The sequence below is a fragment of the Phyllobates terribilis genome, unplaced genomic scaffold (assembly GCF_046119375.1).
Source record: "Phyllobates terribilis strain yellow unplaced genomic scaffold, ASM4611937v1 Scaffold_13__5_contigs__length_258822181, whole genome shotgun sequence".
In the NCBI taxonomy this organism is placed as follows: domain Eukaryota; kingdom Metazoa; phylum Chordata; class Amphibia; order Anura; family Dendrobatidae; genus Phyllobates; species Phyllobates terribilis.
The window spans coordinates 131132940-131149612 of record NW_027362773.1 but is presented as its reverse complement, the minus strand read 5'-3'; the positions used below and the strand labels follow the sequence as shown (position 1 = coordinate 131149612).

Genomic DNA, 16673 nt, shown 5'->3' with positions numbered 1-16673 from the left:
CTGTATCCCATTCTGTGTACAGGATCAATAGTAAGTCTATCAGCCTGTATCCCACTCTGTGTATAGGCTCAATAGTAAGTCTATCAGTCTGTATCCCACTCTGTGTGCAGACTAAATAGTAAGTCTATCAGCCTGTATCTCACTCTGTATATAGGCTCTATAGTAAGTCTATCAGCCTGTATCCCATTCTGTGTACAGGATCAATAGTAAGTCTATCAGCCTGTATTCCACTCTGTGTACAGGATCAATAGTACGTCTATCAGCCTGTATCCCACTCTGTGTACAGGATCAATAGTAAGTCTATCAGTCTGTATCCCACTCTGTGTACAGGCTCAATAGTAAGTCTATCAGCCTGCATCCCAATCTGTGTGCAGACTAAATAGTAAGTCTATCAGCCTGTATCCCACTCTGTGTACAGGCTCAATAGTACGTCTATCAGCCTGTATCCCACTCTGTGTACAGGATCAATAGTACGTCTATCAGCCTGTATCCCACTCTGTGTACAGGCTCAATAGTAAGTCTATCAGCCTGTATCCCACTCTGTGTACAGGATCAATAGTAAGTCTATCAGCCTGTATCCCACTCTGTGTACAGGATCAATAGTAAGTCTATCAGTCTTTATCCCACTCTGTGTACAGGATCAATAGTAAGTCTATCAGCCTGTATCCCACTCTGTGTGCAGACTAAATAGTAAGTCTATCAGCCTGTATCCCACTCTGTGTGCAGACTAAATAGTAAGTCTATCAGTCTGTATCCCACTCTGTGTATAGGCTCAATAGTACGTCTATCAGTCTGTATCCCACTCTGTGTATAGGCTCAATAGTATGTGTATCAGCCTGTATCCCACTCTGTGTACAGACTCAATAGTTAATCTATCAGTCTGTATCCCACTCTGTGTACAGGCTCAATAGTAAGTCTATCAGCCTGTACCCCACTCTGTGTACAGGATCAATAGTAAGTCTATCAGCCTGTATCCCACTCTGTGTGCAGACTAAATAGTAAGTCTATCAGCCTGTATCCCACTCTGTGTACAGACTAAATAGTAAATCTATCGGCCTCTATCCCACTATGTGTACAGGCTCAATAGTAAGTCTATCAGCCTGTATCCCACTCTGTGTACAGGCTCAATAGTAAGTCTATCAGCTTGTATCCCACTCTGTGTACAGGATCAATAGTAAGTCTATCAGCCTGTATCCCACTCTGTGTGCAGACTCAATAGTAAGTCTATCAGCATGTATCCCACTCTGTGTGCAGACTAAATAGTAAGTCTATCAGCCTGTATCCCACTCTGTGTACAGACTCAATAGTTAATCTATCAGTCTGTATCCCACTCTGTGTACAGGCTCAATAGTAAGTCTATCAGCCTGTACCCCACTCTGTGTACAGGATCAATAGTAAGTCTATCAGCCTGTATCCCACTCTGTGTGCAGACTAAATAGTAAGTCTATCAGCCTGTATCCCACTCTGTGTACAGACTAAATAGTAAATCTATCGGCCTCTATCCCACTCTGTGTACAGGCTCAATAGTAAGTCTATCAGCTTGTATCCCACTCTGTGTGCAGACTCAATAGTAAGTCTATCAGCATGTATCCCACTCTGTGTGCAGACTAAATAGTAAGTCTATCAGTCTGTATCCCACTCTGTGTATAGGCTCAATAGTACGTCTATCAGCCTGTATCCCACTCTGTGTATAGGCTCAATAGTAAGTCTATCAGCCTGTATCCCACTCTGTGTACAGGCTCAATAGTAATTCTATCAGCCAGTATCCCACTCTGTGTGCAGACTAAATAGTAAGTCTATCAGCCTGTATCCCACTCTGTGTACAGGCTCAATAGTAAGTCTATCAGCCTGTATCCCACTCTGTGTACAGGCTCAATAGTAAGTCTATCAGCTTGTATCCCACTCTGTGTACAGGATCAATAGTAAGTCTATCAGCCTGTATCCCACTCTGTGTGCAGACTCAATAGTAAGTCTATCAGCCTGTATCCCACTCTGTGTACAGACTCAATAGTAAGTCTATCAGCCTGTATCCCACTCTGTGTGCAGACTAAATAGTAAGTCTATCAGCCTGTATCCCACTCTGTGTGCAGACTAAATAGTAAGTCTATCAGTCTGTATCCCACTCTGTGTATAGGCTCAATAGTACGTCTATCAGTCTGTATCCCACTCTGTGTATAGGCTCAATAGTATGTGTATCAGCCTGTATCCCACTCTGTGTACAGACTCAATAGTTAATCTATCAGTCTGTATCCCACTCTGTGTACAGGCTCAATAGTAAGTCTATCAGCCTGTACCCCACTCTGTGTACAGGATCAATAGTAAGTCTATCAGCCTGTATCCCACTCTGTGTGCAGACTAAATAGTAAGTCTATCAGCCTGTATCCCACTCTGTGTACAGACTAAATAGTAAATCTATCGGCCTCTATCCCACTATGTGTACAGGCTCAATAGTAAGTCTATCAGCCTGTATCCCACTCTGTGTACAGGCTCAATAGTAAGTCTATCAGCTTGTATCCCACTCTGTGTACAGGATCAATAGTAAGTCTATCAGCCTGTATCCCACTCTGTGTGCAGACTCAATAGTAAGTCTATCAGCATGTATCCCACTCTGTGTGCAGACTAAATAGTAAGTCTATCAGCCTGTATCCCACTCTGTGTGCAGACGAAATAGTAAGTCTATCAGCCTGTATCCCACTCTGTGTATAGGATCAATAGTAAGTCTATCAGCCTGTATCCCACTCTGTGTGCAGACTAAATAGTAAGTCTATCAGCCTGTATCCCACTCGGTGTATAGGCTCAATAGTAAGTCTATCAGTCTGTATCCCACTCTGTGTACAGGCTCAATAGTAAGTCTATCAGACTGTATCCCACTCTGTGTATAGGCTCAATAGTACGTCTATCAGCCTGTATCCCACTCTGTGTATAGGCTCAATAGTACGTCTATCAGCCTGTATCCACTTTCTGTATAGGCTCAATACTAAGTCTATCAGCCTGTATCCCACTCTGTGTACAGGCTCAATAGTACGTCTATCAGCCTGTATCCCACTCTTTGTACAGGCTCCATAGTACGGCTATCAGCCTGTATCCCACTCTGTGTACAGGCTCAATAGTAAGTCTATCAGCTTGTATCCCACTCTGTGTACAGGATCAATAGTAAGTCTATCAGCCTGTATCCCACTCTGTGTGCAGACTCAATAGTAAGTCTATCAGCCTGTATCCCACTCTGTGTACAGACTCAATAGTAAGTCTATCAGCCTGTATCCCACTCTGTGTGCAGACTAAATAGTAAGTCTATCAGCCTGTATCCCACTCGGTGTATAGGCTCAATAGTAAGTCTATCAGTCTGTATCCCACTCTGTGTACAGGCTCAATAGTAAGTCTATCAGCCTGTATCCCACTCTGTGTGCAGACTAAATAGTAAGTCTATCAGCCTGTATCCCACTTGGTGTATAGGCTCAATAGTAAGTCTATCAGTCTGTATCCCACTCTGTGTACAGGCTCAATAGTAAGTCTATCAGCCTGTATCCCACTCTGTGTATAGGCTCAATAGTACGTCTATCAGCCTGTATCCACTCTGTGTATAGGCTCAATACAAAGTCTATCAGCCTGTATCCACTTTGTGTATAGGCTCAATACTAAGTCTATCAGCCTGTATCCCACTCTGTGTACAGGCTCAATAGTACGTCTATCAGCCTGTATCCCACTCTGTGTACAGGCTCCATAGTACGTCTATCAGCCTGTATCCCACTCTGTGTGCAGACTAAATAGTAAGTCTATCAGCCTGTATCCTACTCGGTGTATAGGCTCAATAGTAAGTCTATCAGTCTATATCCCACTCTGTGTACAGGCTCAATACAAAGTCTATCAGCCTGTATCCACTTTGTGTATAGGCTCAATACTAAGTCTATCAGCCTGTATCCCACTCTGTGTACAGGCTCAATAGTACGTCTATCAGCCTGTATCCCACTCTGTGTACAGGATCAATAGTAAGTCTATCAGCCTGTATCCCACTCTGTGTGCAGACTAAATAGTAAGTCTATCAGCCTGTATCCCACTCTGTGTACAGGCTTAATAGTAAGTCTATCAGCCTGTATCCCACTCTGTGTGCAGACTAAATAGTAAGTCTATCAGCCTGTATCCCACTCGGTGTATAGGCTCAATAGTAAGTCTATCAGTCTGTATCCCACTCTGTGTACAGGCTCAATAGTAAGTCTATCAGCCTGTATCCCACTCTGTGTATAGGCTCAATAGTACGTCTATCAGCCTGTATCCACTCTGTGTATAGGCTCAATACAAAGTCTATCAGCCTGTATCCACTTTGTGTATAGGCTCAATACTAAGTCTATCAGCCTGTATCCCACTCTGTGTACAGGCTCAATAGTACGTCTATCAGCCTGTATCCCACTCTGTGTACAGGATCAATAGTAAGTCTATCAGCCTGTATCCCACTCTGTGTGTAGACTAAATAGTAAGTCTATCAGCCTGTATCTCACTCTGTATATAGGCTCTATAGTAAGTCTATCAGCCTGTATCCCATTCTGTGTACAGGATCAATAGTAAGTCTATCAGCCTGTATCCCACTCTGTGTATAGGCTCAATAGTAAGTCTATCAGTCTGTATCCCACTCTGTGTGCAGACTAAATAGTAAGTCTATCAGCCTGTATCTCACTCTGTATATAGGCTCTATAGTAAGTCTATCAGCCTGTATCCCATTCTGTGTACAGGATCAATAGTAAGTCTATCAGCCTGTATTCCACTCTGTGTACAGGATCAATAGTACGTCTATCAGCCTGTATCCCACTCTGTGTACAGGATCAATAGTAAGTCTATCAGTCTGTATCCCACTCTGTGTACAGGCTCAATAGTAAGTCTATCAGCCTGCATCCCAATCTGTGTGCAGACTAAATAGTAAGTCTATCAGCCTGTATCCCACTCTGTGTACAGGCTCAATAGTACGTCTATCAGCCTGTATCCCACTCTGTGTACAGGATCAATAGTACGTCTATCAGCCTGTATCCCACTCTGTGTACAGGCTCAATAGTAAGTCTATCAGCCTGTATCCCACTCTGTGTACAGGATCAATAGTAAGTCTATCAGCCTGTATCCCACTCTGTGTACAGGATCAATAGTAAGTCTATCAGTCTTTATCCCACTCTGTGTACAGGATCAATAGTAAGTCTATCAGCCTGTATCCCACTCTGTGTACAGGCTCAATAGTAAGTCTATCAGCCTGTATCCCACTATGTGTACAGGCTCAATAGTAAGTCTATCAGCCTGTATCCCACTCTGTGTACAGGCTCCATAGAAATTCTATCAGCTTGTATCCCACTCTGTGTACAGGCTCAATAGAAAGTCTATCAGTCTGTATCCCACTATGTGTACAGGCTCAATAGTAAGTCTATCAGCCTGTATCCCACTCTGTGTACAGGCTCCATAGAAATTCTATCAGCTTGTATCCCACTCTGTGTACAGACTCAATAGTAAGTCTATCAGCTTGTATCCCACTCTGTGTACAGGCTCAATAGTAAGTCTATCAGTCTGTATCCCACTCTGTGTATAGGCTCAATAGTAAGTCTATCAGCCTGTATCCCACTCTGTGTATAGGCTCAATAGTAAGTCTATCAGCCTGTATCCCACTCTGTGTGCAGACTCAATAGTAATTCTATCAGCCTGTATCCCACTCTGTGTACAGGCTCAATAGTAAGTCTATCAGTCTGTATCCCACTCTGTGTACAGGCTCAATAGTAAGTCTATCAGTCTGTATCCCACTCTGTGTATAGGCTCAATAGTAAGTCTATCAGCCTGTATCCCACTCTGTGTGCAGACTCAATAGTAATTCTATCAGCCTGTATCCCACTCTGTGTACAGGCTCTATAGTAAGTCTATCAGCCTGTATCGCACTCTGTGTACAGGCTATTAGACATCCACAAATACCGTATATTTTTTAACAACACACACTTTTTTTTTGCTTTTAATTTGGGAGGAAAATGGGGATACGTCTTATAATCCAAAGTAAGCTTACCTGGGGGGGGGTGGCGGCGGTGGAGGGGGGTCACTGGAGGCAGGGTCGCAGCTTCAGGATGGCGATGGCGGCAGCAGGCGTGGGGCGCTGCTGCAATACCTGGGCGCTCATTGCATGCCGACGCCGATGAGCGGAGTCACCATTTCCATTCAGTTCCCTGCGATGGGATCCGGGAGAAATGTCGCCAGAGGCGGCACATGTGCAGATTGAGACCTCGAAAGACGAGATCTTGGGAGACGAGATCTCGTTTCCCGAGATCTTAATCTGCGCATGTGCAGCCTACATTGGCCACTTTCCCGAAGCCCATCGCAGGGAACTGAATGGGAAAGGGGACTTTGTTCATCTGCGCCAACATCTATTGAGCGTCCAGGAATTGTAGGTGCCGCCGCCATCGGCCTCCTGAAGCAGCGACCGTGTCTCCAGTGACCCCGCTCCGCCGCCGCCACCCCCACCCCCGCAGGTAAGCTACCATTAAAACAGATTTTTTTTTTGTATTTTCCACCCCAAAATTTAGAGAGTGTGTCTTATAGTCAGGCGTCTTATAATCTGCAAAATACAGGGGGGATGTGTATAATATATACATATATTGTATAAGGTCCGATTCTCACAGACTGACAGAATGGAGAGGGCGAAGAAACTTTTTTTTTTCCCTTTCCACATCCAAGAAACACTGATGCCACTCCGGTCAAACTCTGATCAAGGTCTGATCAGAGTCTTCAACTCTATTATAATATAATATATATATGTCTACAGAAGCAGGGGGTATAGGCTGCCAATATTCTCGGCAGCACATGTCCTGTTTACACAGGAACGATTATGTTTTTGTGCGGCACAAAACATCATTTCACCTGACGAACGAGCGTTTTGCTCATCGGCAGCCTGTTTAGACAGCACAATTATTGCGATCGAGTGTCCCTAGGAAACTTGTTCACAATAATCGTGCAGTGTAAATGCACCTTTGGCAGCAGAATATTTAAGCTCTCAGCAGTGTGTATATTGTATATTAGATTGTAAGCTCCACTTGAGCAGGGTGTATTTATCTTTTCATTTCCAAGTCGGCTCTCCTGAGCTTATAATACATGCAGATATACAGCAATATGCAGCAGGACAGATGTGATCCAGGGAAATATCCGATCGCCACAACTGGGGTCAGGAAGGAATTTTTTTCCCCCCTGAGGTAGAACTCTCCGGGGGGTTTCTTCGCCTTCCTCTGGATTTTTGGGTCAAGTGGCTCTCAGTCGGTCCTCAATGGCCACAGCTAGTTCTGTGGTCTCCATGGGGTCTGACCTAAGAGTCATTGTGATCATGGTTTCATTACTGAAAAGGCCGGTAATAGTTTTATTACAATGTTGCTTATTGCTATTTCAATAAAAAAAGGAAAGAAAATTAAAGTGTCATGTGAGTTTTTTGTCTTTACCTTTTTTTTTTTTTAATTTACACAGTTACAATGAAGGGAGTGATCATTACTACCCTCAAAATTCCACAAGTAGAACCAGGAATTATGGGGGATATCATTTACAGAAGGCAGACCACATACAGTGGGGAAAAAAAGTATTTGATACACAGCTGATTTTGCAAGTTTTCCCACCTATAAAGAATGGAGAGGTCTGTAATTTTTATCCTAGGTACACTTCTAGTATGAGAGACAGAATCTAAAAATCAAACCAGAAAATCCCATTGTATGATTTTTAAATAATTAAATTGCATTTTATTGAATGAAATAAGTATTTGATCACCTACCAACCACCAAGAATTCTGGCTCTCACAGACCTGTTAGTTTTTCTTTAAGAAGTCCTCCTACTCTGCACTCATTACCTGTATTAATTACACCTGTTTGAACTTGTTACCTGTATGAAAGACATCTGTCCACACACTCAATCACACTCCAACCTTTCCCCCATGGCCAAGACCAAAGAGCTGTCTAAGGACACCGGGGACAAAATTGTAGACCTTGGTGAAAAGGCAACAACTGTTGGCACAATTATTAGAAAATGGAAGAAACACAAGATGACTGAAAATCTTCTTCGGTCTGGGGCTCCATGCAAGATCTCGCCTTGTGGGGTAAGGATGATTCTGAGAAAGGTCAGTAATCAGCCCAGAACTACACGGGAGGACCTGGTCAATGATCTGAAGAGAGATGGGACCACAGTCTCAAATGTTACCGTAAGACCACGGCCCCACTATCAGTATTTGGACAGTATTCAGTCAGTATGTTTTCTCAGGAGCGGGAGACAAAACCAGGAGTGGTGATAAATGCAGCATTTGTGACTTGTTTCTATTATCCCTTTTCTCTGATTGTTCCTCACCTGGTTTTGGATGCCACTCCTGAGAAAAAAATACTGATCAAATACTGATAGTGGGGCAGTGGCCTTAGTAACTGCACTGTATTTAAGGAAGGATGGATGGGGTTGTGTATCGTGAGATTTTGGTCAACAACCTCCTTCCATCAGTAAGAGCATTGAAGGTGGGTCGTGGCTGTGTCTTCCAGCATGACAATAACATGAAACACACTAACATAAAACACACAGCCAGGGCAACTAAGGAGTGGCTAGGTAAGAAGCATTTCAAGGTCCTGGAGTGGCCTAGACAGTCTTCAGACATGAACCCAATAGAAAATCTTTGGAGGGAGCTGAAACTCAATGGTGCCCAGAGCAGCCCCGAAACATGAATGATCTGGAGAAGATCTGTATGGAGGAGTGGGCCGAAATTCCTGCTGCCTTGTGTGCAAACCTGGTCAAGAACTACAGGAGACGTTTCACCTCTGTAATTGCAAACAAAGGTCTCTGGACCAAATATTAAGTTCAGTTTTTCTATTGTATCAAATACTTATTTTATGCAATAAAAATGCAAATTAATTATGTAAAAATCATACAATGTGATTTTCAGGATTTTATTTACGATTCTGTCTCTCACAGGTGAAGTGTACCTATGATAAAAATTACAGACCTCTCCATTCTTTGTAGGTGGGAAAACTATCAAAATCGGCAGTGTATCAAATACTTATTTTCTCCACTGTATATCTCCTCCCATAGTGGTATCATAATCTCAACTACAGCGTGCCCTCTGTTCTGAGCCTTGCAGAGGGTCAGAAGACATGCTGCAGAGACCGGAGTAGTGGGGAATGAGGAGATGTTATTATATATTTATTTTTATATATGGAGGACTATATGGGGCCCATAATAGCGTATTGAGCATTATATGGGGCCCCTAATACTGTATGGAGGACTATGTGGTGCCCCTAATACTGTATGGAGGACTATGTGATGCCCCTAATACTGTATGGAGGGCTATGAGGTGCCCATTACACTGTATGGAGGGCTATGTGGGGCCCATTATACTATATAGAGTGCTATGTGGGGGCTATTATACTGAATCAAGGGCTATGTGGGGGCCATTATACTGTTTGCAGGTCTATGTGGGAAGGGGGGAATTATACTGTTTGCAGGACTATGTGGGGGCCATTATACTGAGTGAAGGCGAGTGGGGCTAGTGGGGGCTATTATCCCCTTCGCGACCTTGGGATTTTCCGTTTTTTGCTCCCCTTGTTCCCAGAGCCATAGCGTTTTTATTTTTTGGTCAATATGGCCATATGAGGGCTTATTTTTTGCGGGACGAGTTGTATTTTTAAAAGCCATTAATTACCATATCATGGACTGGAAAACAGGAAAAAAAATCCAAGTGCAGTGAAATAGCAAAAAAAGTGCAATACCACAGATGTTTTTTTTTATTTTTTTTACCACGTTCACTGAATGCTAAAACTGTCCTGCCATTATTAGTCTCCAGGTCATTATGAGTTCATAGACACCAAACCTGTATAGGTTCTTTTTTATTTAAGTGGTGAAAAAAAATCCAAAGTTTGCTAAAAAAAAATGGCGCCATTTTCCGAGACCCGTAGCGTCTCCATTTTTCGGGATCTGAGGCCAGATGAGGGCTTGTTTTTTGCGCGCCGAGCTGACGTTTTTATTAATACCATTTTGGGGTAGATCCGATGTTTTGATCGCCTGTTATTGCAATGTTGCGGCGACCAAAAAAACATAATTCTGGCGTTAAGAATTTTTTTCTCATTACGCCGTTTACCGATAGGATTAATTCTTTTTTATTGTGATAGATTGGGCGATTCTGAATGCGGTGATACCAAATATGTGTATGTGGTGTTTATTTTTTATTATTTTATTTTGAATGGGGCAAAAGGGGGTGATTTAAACTTTTATATTTTTTAATCTTTTTTTATATTTTTAAAAACATTTTTTTAAACTTTTTGCATGTTTCTATAGTCTCCATAGGAGACTAGAAGCAGCAACAGTCCGATCGCCTCTGCTTCATATAGGTGATCAGCAGATCACCTGTATGCAGCAGAAATGCTCCTGTGCTATGAGCGCCGACCACTAGGTGGCGCTCATAGTAATCTTTACATGACAACCACTGGTGTCTGCTGCAGACCCAGGGTTGTCATGACCACCCATCGGTGACCCGCCACGGGGTCACCGATGGGCGGGGCTAATGCTGCACTTCTGGCACGGTGATGTTAAATGCCGTTGTCAGAGATTGACAGCGGCATTTAACATGTTAACAGCCGCGGGTGGATCGCGATTCCACCCGTGGCTGTTGCGGGCACATGTCAGCTGTAATAATCAGCTGACATGTGCCCGGTTCAGTGCGGGCTCACCACCGGAGCCCTCACTGAACCGGGGGTGCTGGCCTGGGGCGTACTAATACGCCCTGGGACAGAAAGGGGTTATACAGTGTGGATGGTTATGTTGGCTCCATCATACATGACTGATCATACCACATCTCCTGGGCAGGGGTTAAGCAAGAGAGTATACAGACATTTTAGCAGGGGATTGCAGCTGATTCTTTCTTTGAAGTAAAACATTTTTTACAAACCGGCAGGGAAATGTTTTACCTCACAAAAAGAATCAGCTGTGATCCCGTGCTGTACTGTCTGTTTACTCTTTGCTTCCCCCCCTGCCCAGGAGCTGTGGTATGACCAGACCATGTTCCTGCACGGTCAGACACAGGCATTACACAGTACACAGCAGGGGCACATTTATAAGATTATCTCAGCACAGGAACATTTTATTTAATCACATCCAATTGTGGAAATTATTATTATTCCAAGATCTATTGATTAAAATGAACTTTCGTTCGTTGGAAAAACCCTTTAATGAGTAAATTAAAGTCTATCAGTTTAGAAAAGAAGGATTGTAATTGGATCGAAAACTGGCACAAAGACCCCAGCATAGATTTGTGGTGTATGAATCCTATTCTGAATTTTCTCCAGTTATAAATTGTGTACCCAAAGGTTCAATGCTGGATCTGCTATTATTCAACTTATTTATTATTGATCTAAAAGATGGGATAAATAGTGGTATTTCTATTTTGCAGATGATCGCAAGCTATGTAGTATACTGCAGTTTATGGAGGATGTTTATAATTTACAAACTGACTTGGAGAAACTCAGTGTTTGAGCATCCAAGTGGAAGATGAGGTTAAAAGTGTAGAAATCTAAAGTTATGCACCTGGGCACTAATAAAAGGTGAACATCATACATTCTAGGGGGAGTAAAATTAGGGGAGTCACTTGCAGAGGAGGATCTTGGTGTACTTATAGAGAGGGCTGCTATCAGGGCATTACTGCCATTACTGGTGTATAGGGCTCAGTAAATAGAAGCAAAGAGGGGGGTCCGGACAGGGTGAGACACGCAGCCTGCGCTGAGGCCACTCAGCAGAGCAACTGCATAGACGGCTTGACAAACTGCATGGCACACTGGGGTCCAGGCTAATTACTTTGCTTTATTAAGCCCAGGGGCCCCAGTCACTCACAGCCACAGCTAATTACATTGTATGGCTGCAGCAGAGGGGGCCGGCTGTCTTTGACATCAGGCGCTACCGGCCCACCCTCTGTTCCTAAGCTTCTGGCGTGCCACGGGCCCTTGCGGCACAATATATGGGAGGAATGGAGGGTCTGAAAGGGTCGCCCACTCGACTGAAATAAATAAGAGTCCTCTATAATGTCTTGTGATATATACGAGTATAGTGGCATGTAAAAGTTTGTCACTCCTGGTCAAAATTACTGTTATTGTGAACAGTTAAGCAAATTGAAGATGAAATGATCTGTAAAAAGGTCTAAAGTTAAAGATGACATATTTCCTTTGTATTTTAGGCTAAAAAAAAAGTCTTTTTTTTTCACTTTAAAATTTACAAAAAGGGGCCCTGAAATTCCTAGTGGCAGTCCTGCCAACAGAGCTGTTCCAACTCCCTAACCTACTGTCTCCTTCCCAAAAAACCTTGTAAATTGTAAACCCATGAGGGAAGGGTCCTCTCTCCTTTTGCACCAGACTATTACAGACTATTACAGTATATGAATGTTAACCCTCGTTACATGAACAGCACCCTGGAATTAATGGTGCTTTAAAATAAATAATAATATTCGGTAAAAATCAGCATAAAAGTAGTGGACAACCTCTTTAAAGCAGTTTTATCATAAGAGTATACTATCACCTATACTGGTGATAGATGAATTTGCTGAATGCTGGAACCTCTACCGATGCCGAGAATGAGGCACTTAAAGCACCACTCTGGCTTTTTTTTTTTTCACCACCGGAGTGGTATTATTAATGTCTGTTCCATCCCTCTGGTAATATACTTACCAGCCGCCATCTCCTGTTCTTCCCGATGCTGTTCCGGTCCCGTTCCACCATACTATGACCACAGTTCCTGACTGGCTGGAAGTCAGAACTAATGGTCACAAGCTCTCAGTAAAAGTCTTCGAGATCCTTGTTTTGGCCTCGTTCTAGCTCTCATAGAGACTTGCATAAGTTGTGACTTCCGGTCTGCCCAGCAAACATAGAAGCGATCCGACAGTTCACAACTAGCAGAAGACGTCTGGAGCGGCACAGAGGACAGCAAAAGACCAGTAACTATATTACTAGGGGCAGGGAACATGCCTGTCACCACTCCATTCATTGTTTAGTGGACACCCGGAGATAGCACTCAGCTGTCATCAGCAAAAGACAGTGACAATGAATGGACCATTTCTTCATTCAAATAGGGCACGCCAGACTCCCTGTATTTGAAATCGGAAGGGGCCTCAACAGCAGTGGGACCCCAGCTATCAGCTAGTGAAACTATCAAGAGACTGAAGCTCAACCAAACCCAACAATATGACAATGATTCTAAATATTTCATTAAATCCATCAAGGAATAGATGGAAATAAAGTCATGGAAGATTCTTGAAAGTCATAACCTGGATCTAAATAGGTATCACTTATCTAAAAAAAAAAAAATGCTATAAGAAGGAGTCGGAAACATTTCCTCTTTTAATACTTTAAAACATTACATGGGGTGTCCTAACTTTCCCACTTTTCTTTACCCGAGAGTGCCATTCTGTATGCAATCACATAGCACAATATTTGGGATGAGCGTTCCCGCTATGGAGCTATTAGCAATCAACACGAGAATTACAGGGCTAGGGCTAAACCAATATATTTTCTGCCGTATAAATCAACTTGCAAAGAAAAAAACAAGTAAACATGGTGCAGAATGCAGTCAGAGCGATCATAACATGATGAGATAACCAGCTACACAAACACACAGATGGCACAGTTACATATACACATGTAGAGTCCAGCGATGAGCCGCGTATAAACAAGAAAGCAGATCAGCTGGCAGGGAAATGAAGCCACGCCACCCTATAATCTCACCGACAAAGCTTTACAGACGGGAGACTCAGACTTTGCTTCACTTCCTCGCCCGACTGACAGCTTCACATTTGCTCCACGCCGGATAGTAATTACCATCCAAGCACTGCTATAATATTAACTGTTACTGGGCCGGGCGGGAACGCAAAGTGCCATATAGCTGCCCACACTAGATGATTAGGTCTATGTATAGGGTGTAACTGCATTTGGGTAAAGTACACCCTTTGGAGCTTTGAATTAAAAAAAAAAAAAAAGAACAGAATTTCTAAAATATCAAATGTCTAAAACTACATAAACTACAAGAATCTGCAGAAAATAATTCAAAGGACTAGGAGATACTCACAATTCCCGCACTGGCCTTCTATACATTCTCCATACACACTCATTTTTCACATTTTCACTCCCCGCGTTTGTCCGGATAGTGAAGACATGTATTCCATAAAATAATTCTAGAGATTATTTTTTTAAGAGACTTACATTATGCAGTTCTTCTGCATTCACTCTATAAAATTATCAATAAATTAACAACTGGGCGTTACTAATTGGGGGTGTCCCTACACATTATTACACTGGCCAATCAGTCTACCAGTATGAGACTGCCCAGAAACATGCCCCCTTTGACAAGGGGAATGGTAACGCCCAGTTGTCAATTTACTTACAAATATTCAGGAAGAATAATTAGAACGTTACAATACAGGGCTCTGAAAAATATATGTTCTAGAACTGTTATTTTAAAGGGATGGGCGTCTCTGGTCTTTATCTGGTGGTTCCTCTCTTCTTGTGATTGTCGTGCTCCTTCCCTGATTCATGTGGATGACGTGCCCTACGTCATCCACACAGTGTCCTCCATCATGCTCCTGCCGGAAAGGTCAAAGAGCCCCGATGACCCGGAAGAAAAGCCAATGCATGCGCACTACTGTTAGAACCTTGCTGTTAGTTTTTTTTTCCTTTGCTGGTCACATGACCTTGTTGGCCTATTTAATCCTGCTCCGCCCTTCTGGCTTTGCTGGACTTCATTGTATATCTACTTTCTAGCTAGCCTGTGCTCTGTATCTATCTCTGTTAGTTTGCTTGGTCTACGGACCTCTATGTTCTATCTATTTTGTTTGTTCGTCTGTCTGCTACTATTTCTGTTAGGAGGTGTCCCATATTCCTTCCAGTCCTTAGTACTTGTAGGGATTCCCTCCCCACATCTATAGGTCTTCGTACAGACTAGATTAGGACTTTAGCAGGTCTGATCGCAGGATCAGGTTCCCTGTTACATCGTAGGGATTCAGCTGAGTCCTATAGTAGGGACAGATCTCCTCTCTTTCCTTAGCTTTGGTAGCAGAACATAACAGTAAGTCCAGCCTGCAAATTCTCTAAGGAAAGATTTTTTTTGTTCCATCATGGTGTCGGTTCAGGATTTGGCTAAACACCTGCAGGGACTCTCTCTGGAAGTGGCCGAGCTCCGTCAGCACGTGAGTAACTGTCCTGGAGCATATTTCTTGGAGCCTAAGGTATGTTTGCCGGATTTATTTTTTGGTGAACATCGAGAATTTTTTTTCATTTAAAAATGCTTGCTTATTGTATTTTCGTTTGAGACCCAAGTCCTCTGGGGATGAATCTCAGCGCGTAGGGTTCATAATGTCACTTTTGCGCAAAGAGCCTCAGGAGTGGGCCTTTTCTTTGCAACCTAGTGATACATGCTTCAGATCAGTGGATAGTTTTTTTTCTGCTTTGGGACTATTATATGATGATCCTGACCGTGTGGCATCAGCTGAGACTGAGTTGAGACGTTTAAAGCAAGGATCAGGTAATGTGGAAAAATATTGTACTCATTTTCGTCGTTGGTCCACTCAAACAGGGTGGAACGATTCTGCTCTGAAAAGTCTATTTCTTGCTGGGCTCAGTGAAAGGGTTAAAGACCTGCTAATTGCTTATCCTACACCTGAGGATTTGCAACAGGCTATGCAATTAGCTATACGGGTGGATAGAAGACTGCGTGCTAGGGTTAATGAGAGCAAATCCTCTGCTATGTCAGTTTCTGGTTATGATAATGTGTGTACTAACAGTGGTGAACCGATGGAGATTGGATCGGTGGCACCTCGCTCTCAAGAAAAAGACCGTCGTTTTTCGGAAGGCTTGTGTTTCTATTGCGGAAAATCTGGTCATTTGATTAAAGGCTGTGAGCTTCGTATGAAGAAAGAAAAAAAAATGGTCAGTCATGCCCGTATTGCCTGTTTAAATTCCAAGGGTATATTTTTAGCTGCTTCCACGATTGCTCAGGAAAAATTAATGGAATTTCGGGTGTTTGTTGATTGCGGGTCTACACTAAATGTAATTGATGGGGGATTCGTGGAAAAACTCAATTTAAAACCTGAACCTTTATCATCCCCCATTGCTGTGGTTTCTGTGGATGGTTCCCCTTTGAAGAATATTACTCTCAAGGTCTGTGAATTTCCTCTCACTATTAATGGTGTTCACCATGAGAAATTGGATTTGGTAGTGTTGAATAACTTGCCTTCTCCAGTAATATTGGGTTTGCCCTGGTTAAAATTTCACAATCCTGTACTGGATTGGTCTACCAGTGAAATTAAATCCTGGAGCCATAAATGTTATGACAAGTGTTGTAACGGGCGTATTGCAGCTTTGGATAGGGGAGAATTGCCTGTTCCTATTCAGGATTTTTGGAGAGTTTTTTCTGAGAAGGAATCGCAGGTTTTGCCTCCCCATAGAGACTATGATTGCTCTATTGAATTTGTCCCTGGAGCGACTCTTCCTAAAAGTCGTTTATTTAACCTTACTATTCCTGAGAGGAAGGCTTTGGAGGAATACATACAGACAAGTTTGGCCGCCGGTCACATTAGGCCCTCTAAGTCTCCTGTGGCGGTTGGATTTTTTTTTGTAAAAAAAAAGGACGGCGGTTTACGTCCTTGTCTGGATTTTCGTGAGATTAACAAAATTACGGTA

The 16673-nt window shown here is 42.9% G+C and overlaps 1 protein-coding gene across 4 annotated transcripts in view; it reads right to left on the bottom strand.

The window, feature by feature from the left end:
• Positions 1-16673, bottom strand: part of TSPAN4 (tetraspanin 4) — a 791893-nt gene that overhangs the window by 709770 nt on the left and 65450 nt on the right. The window lies entirely within an intron of this gene.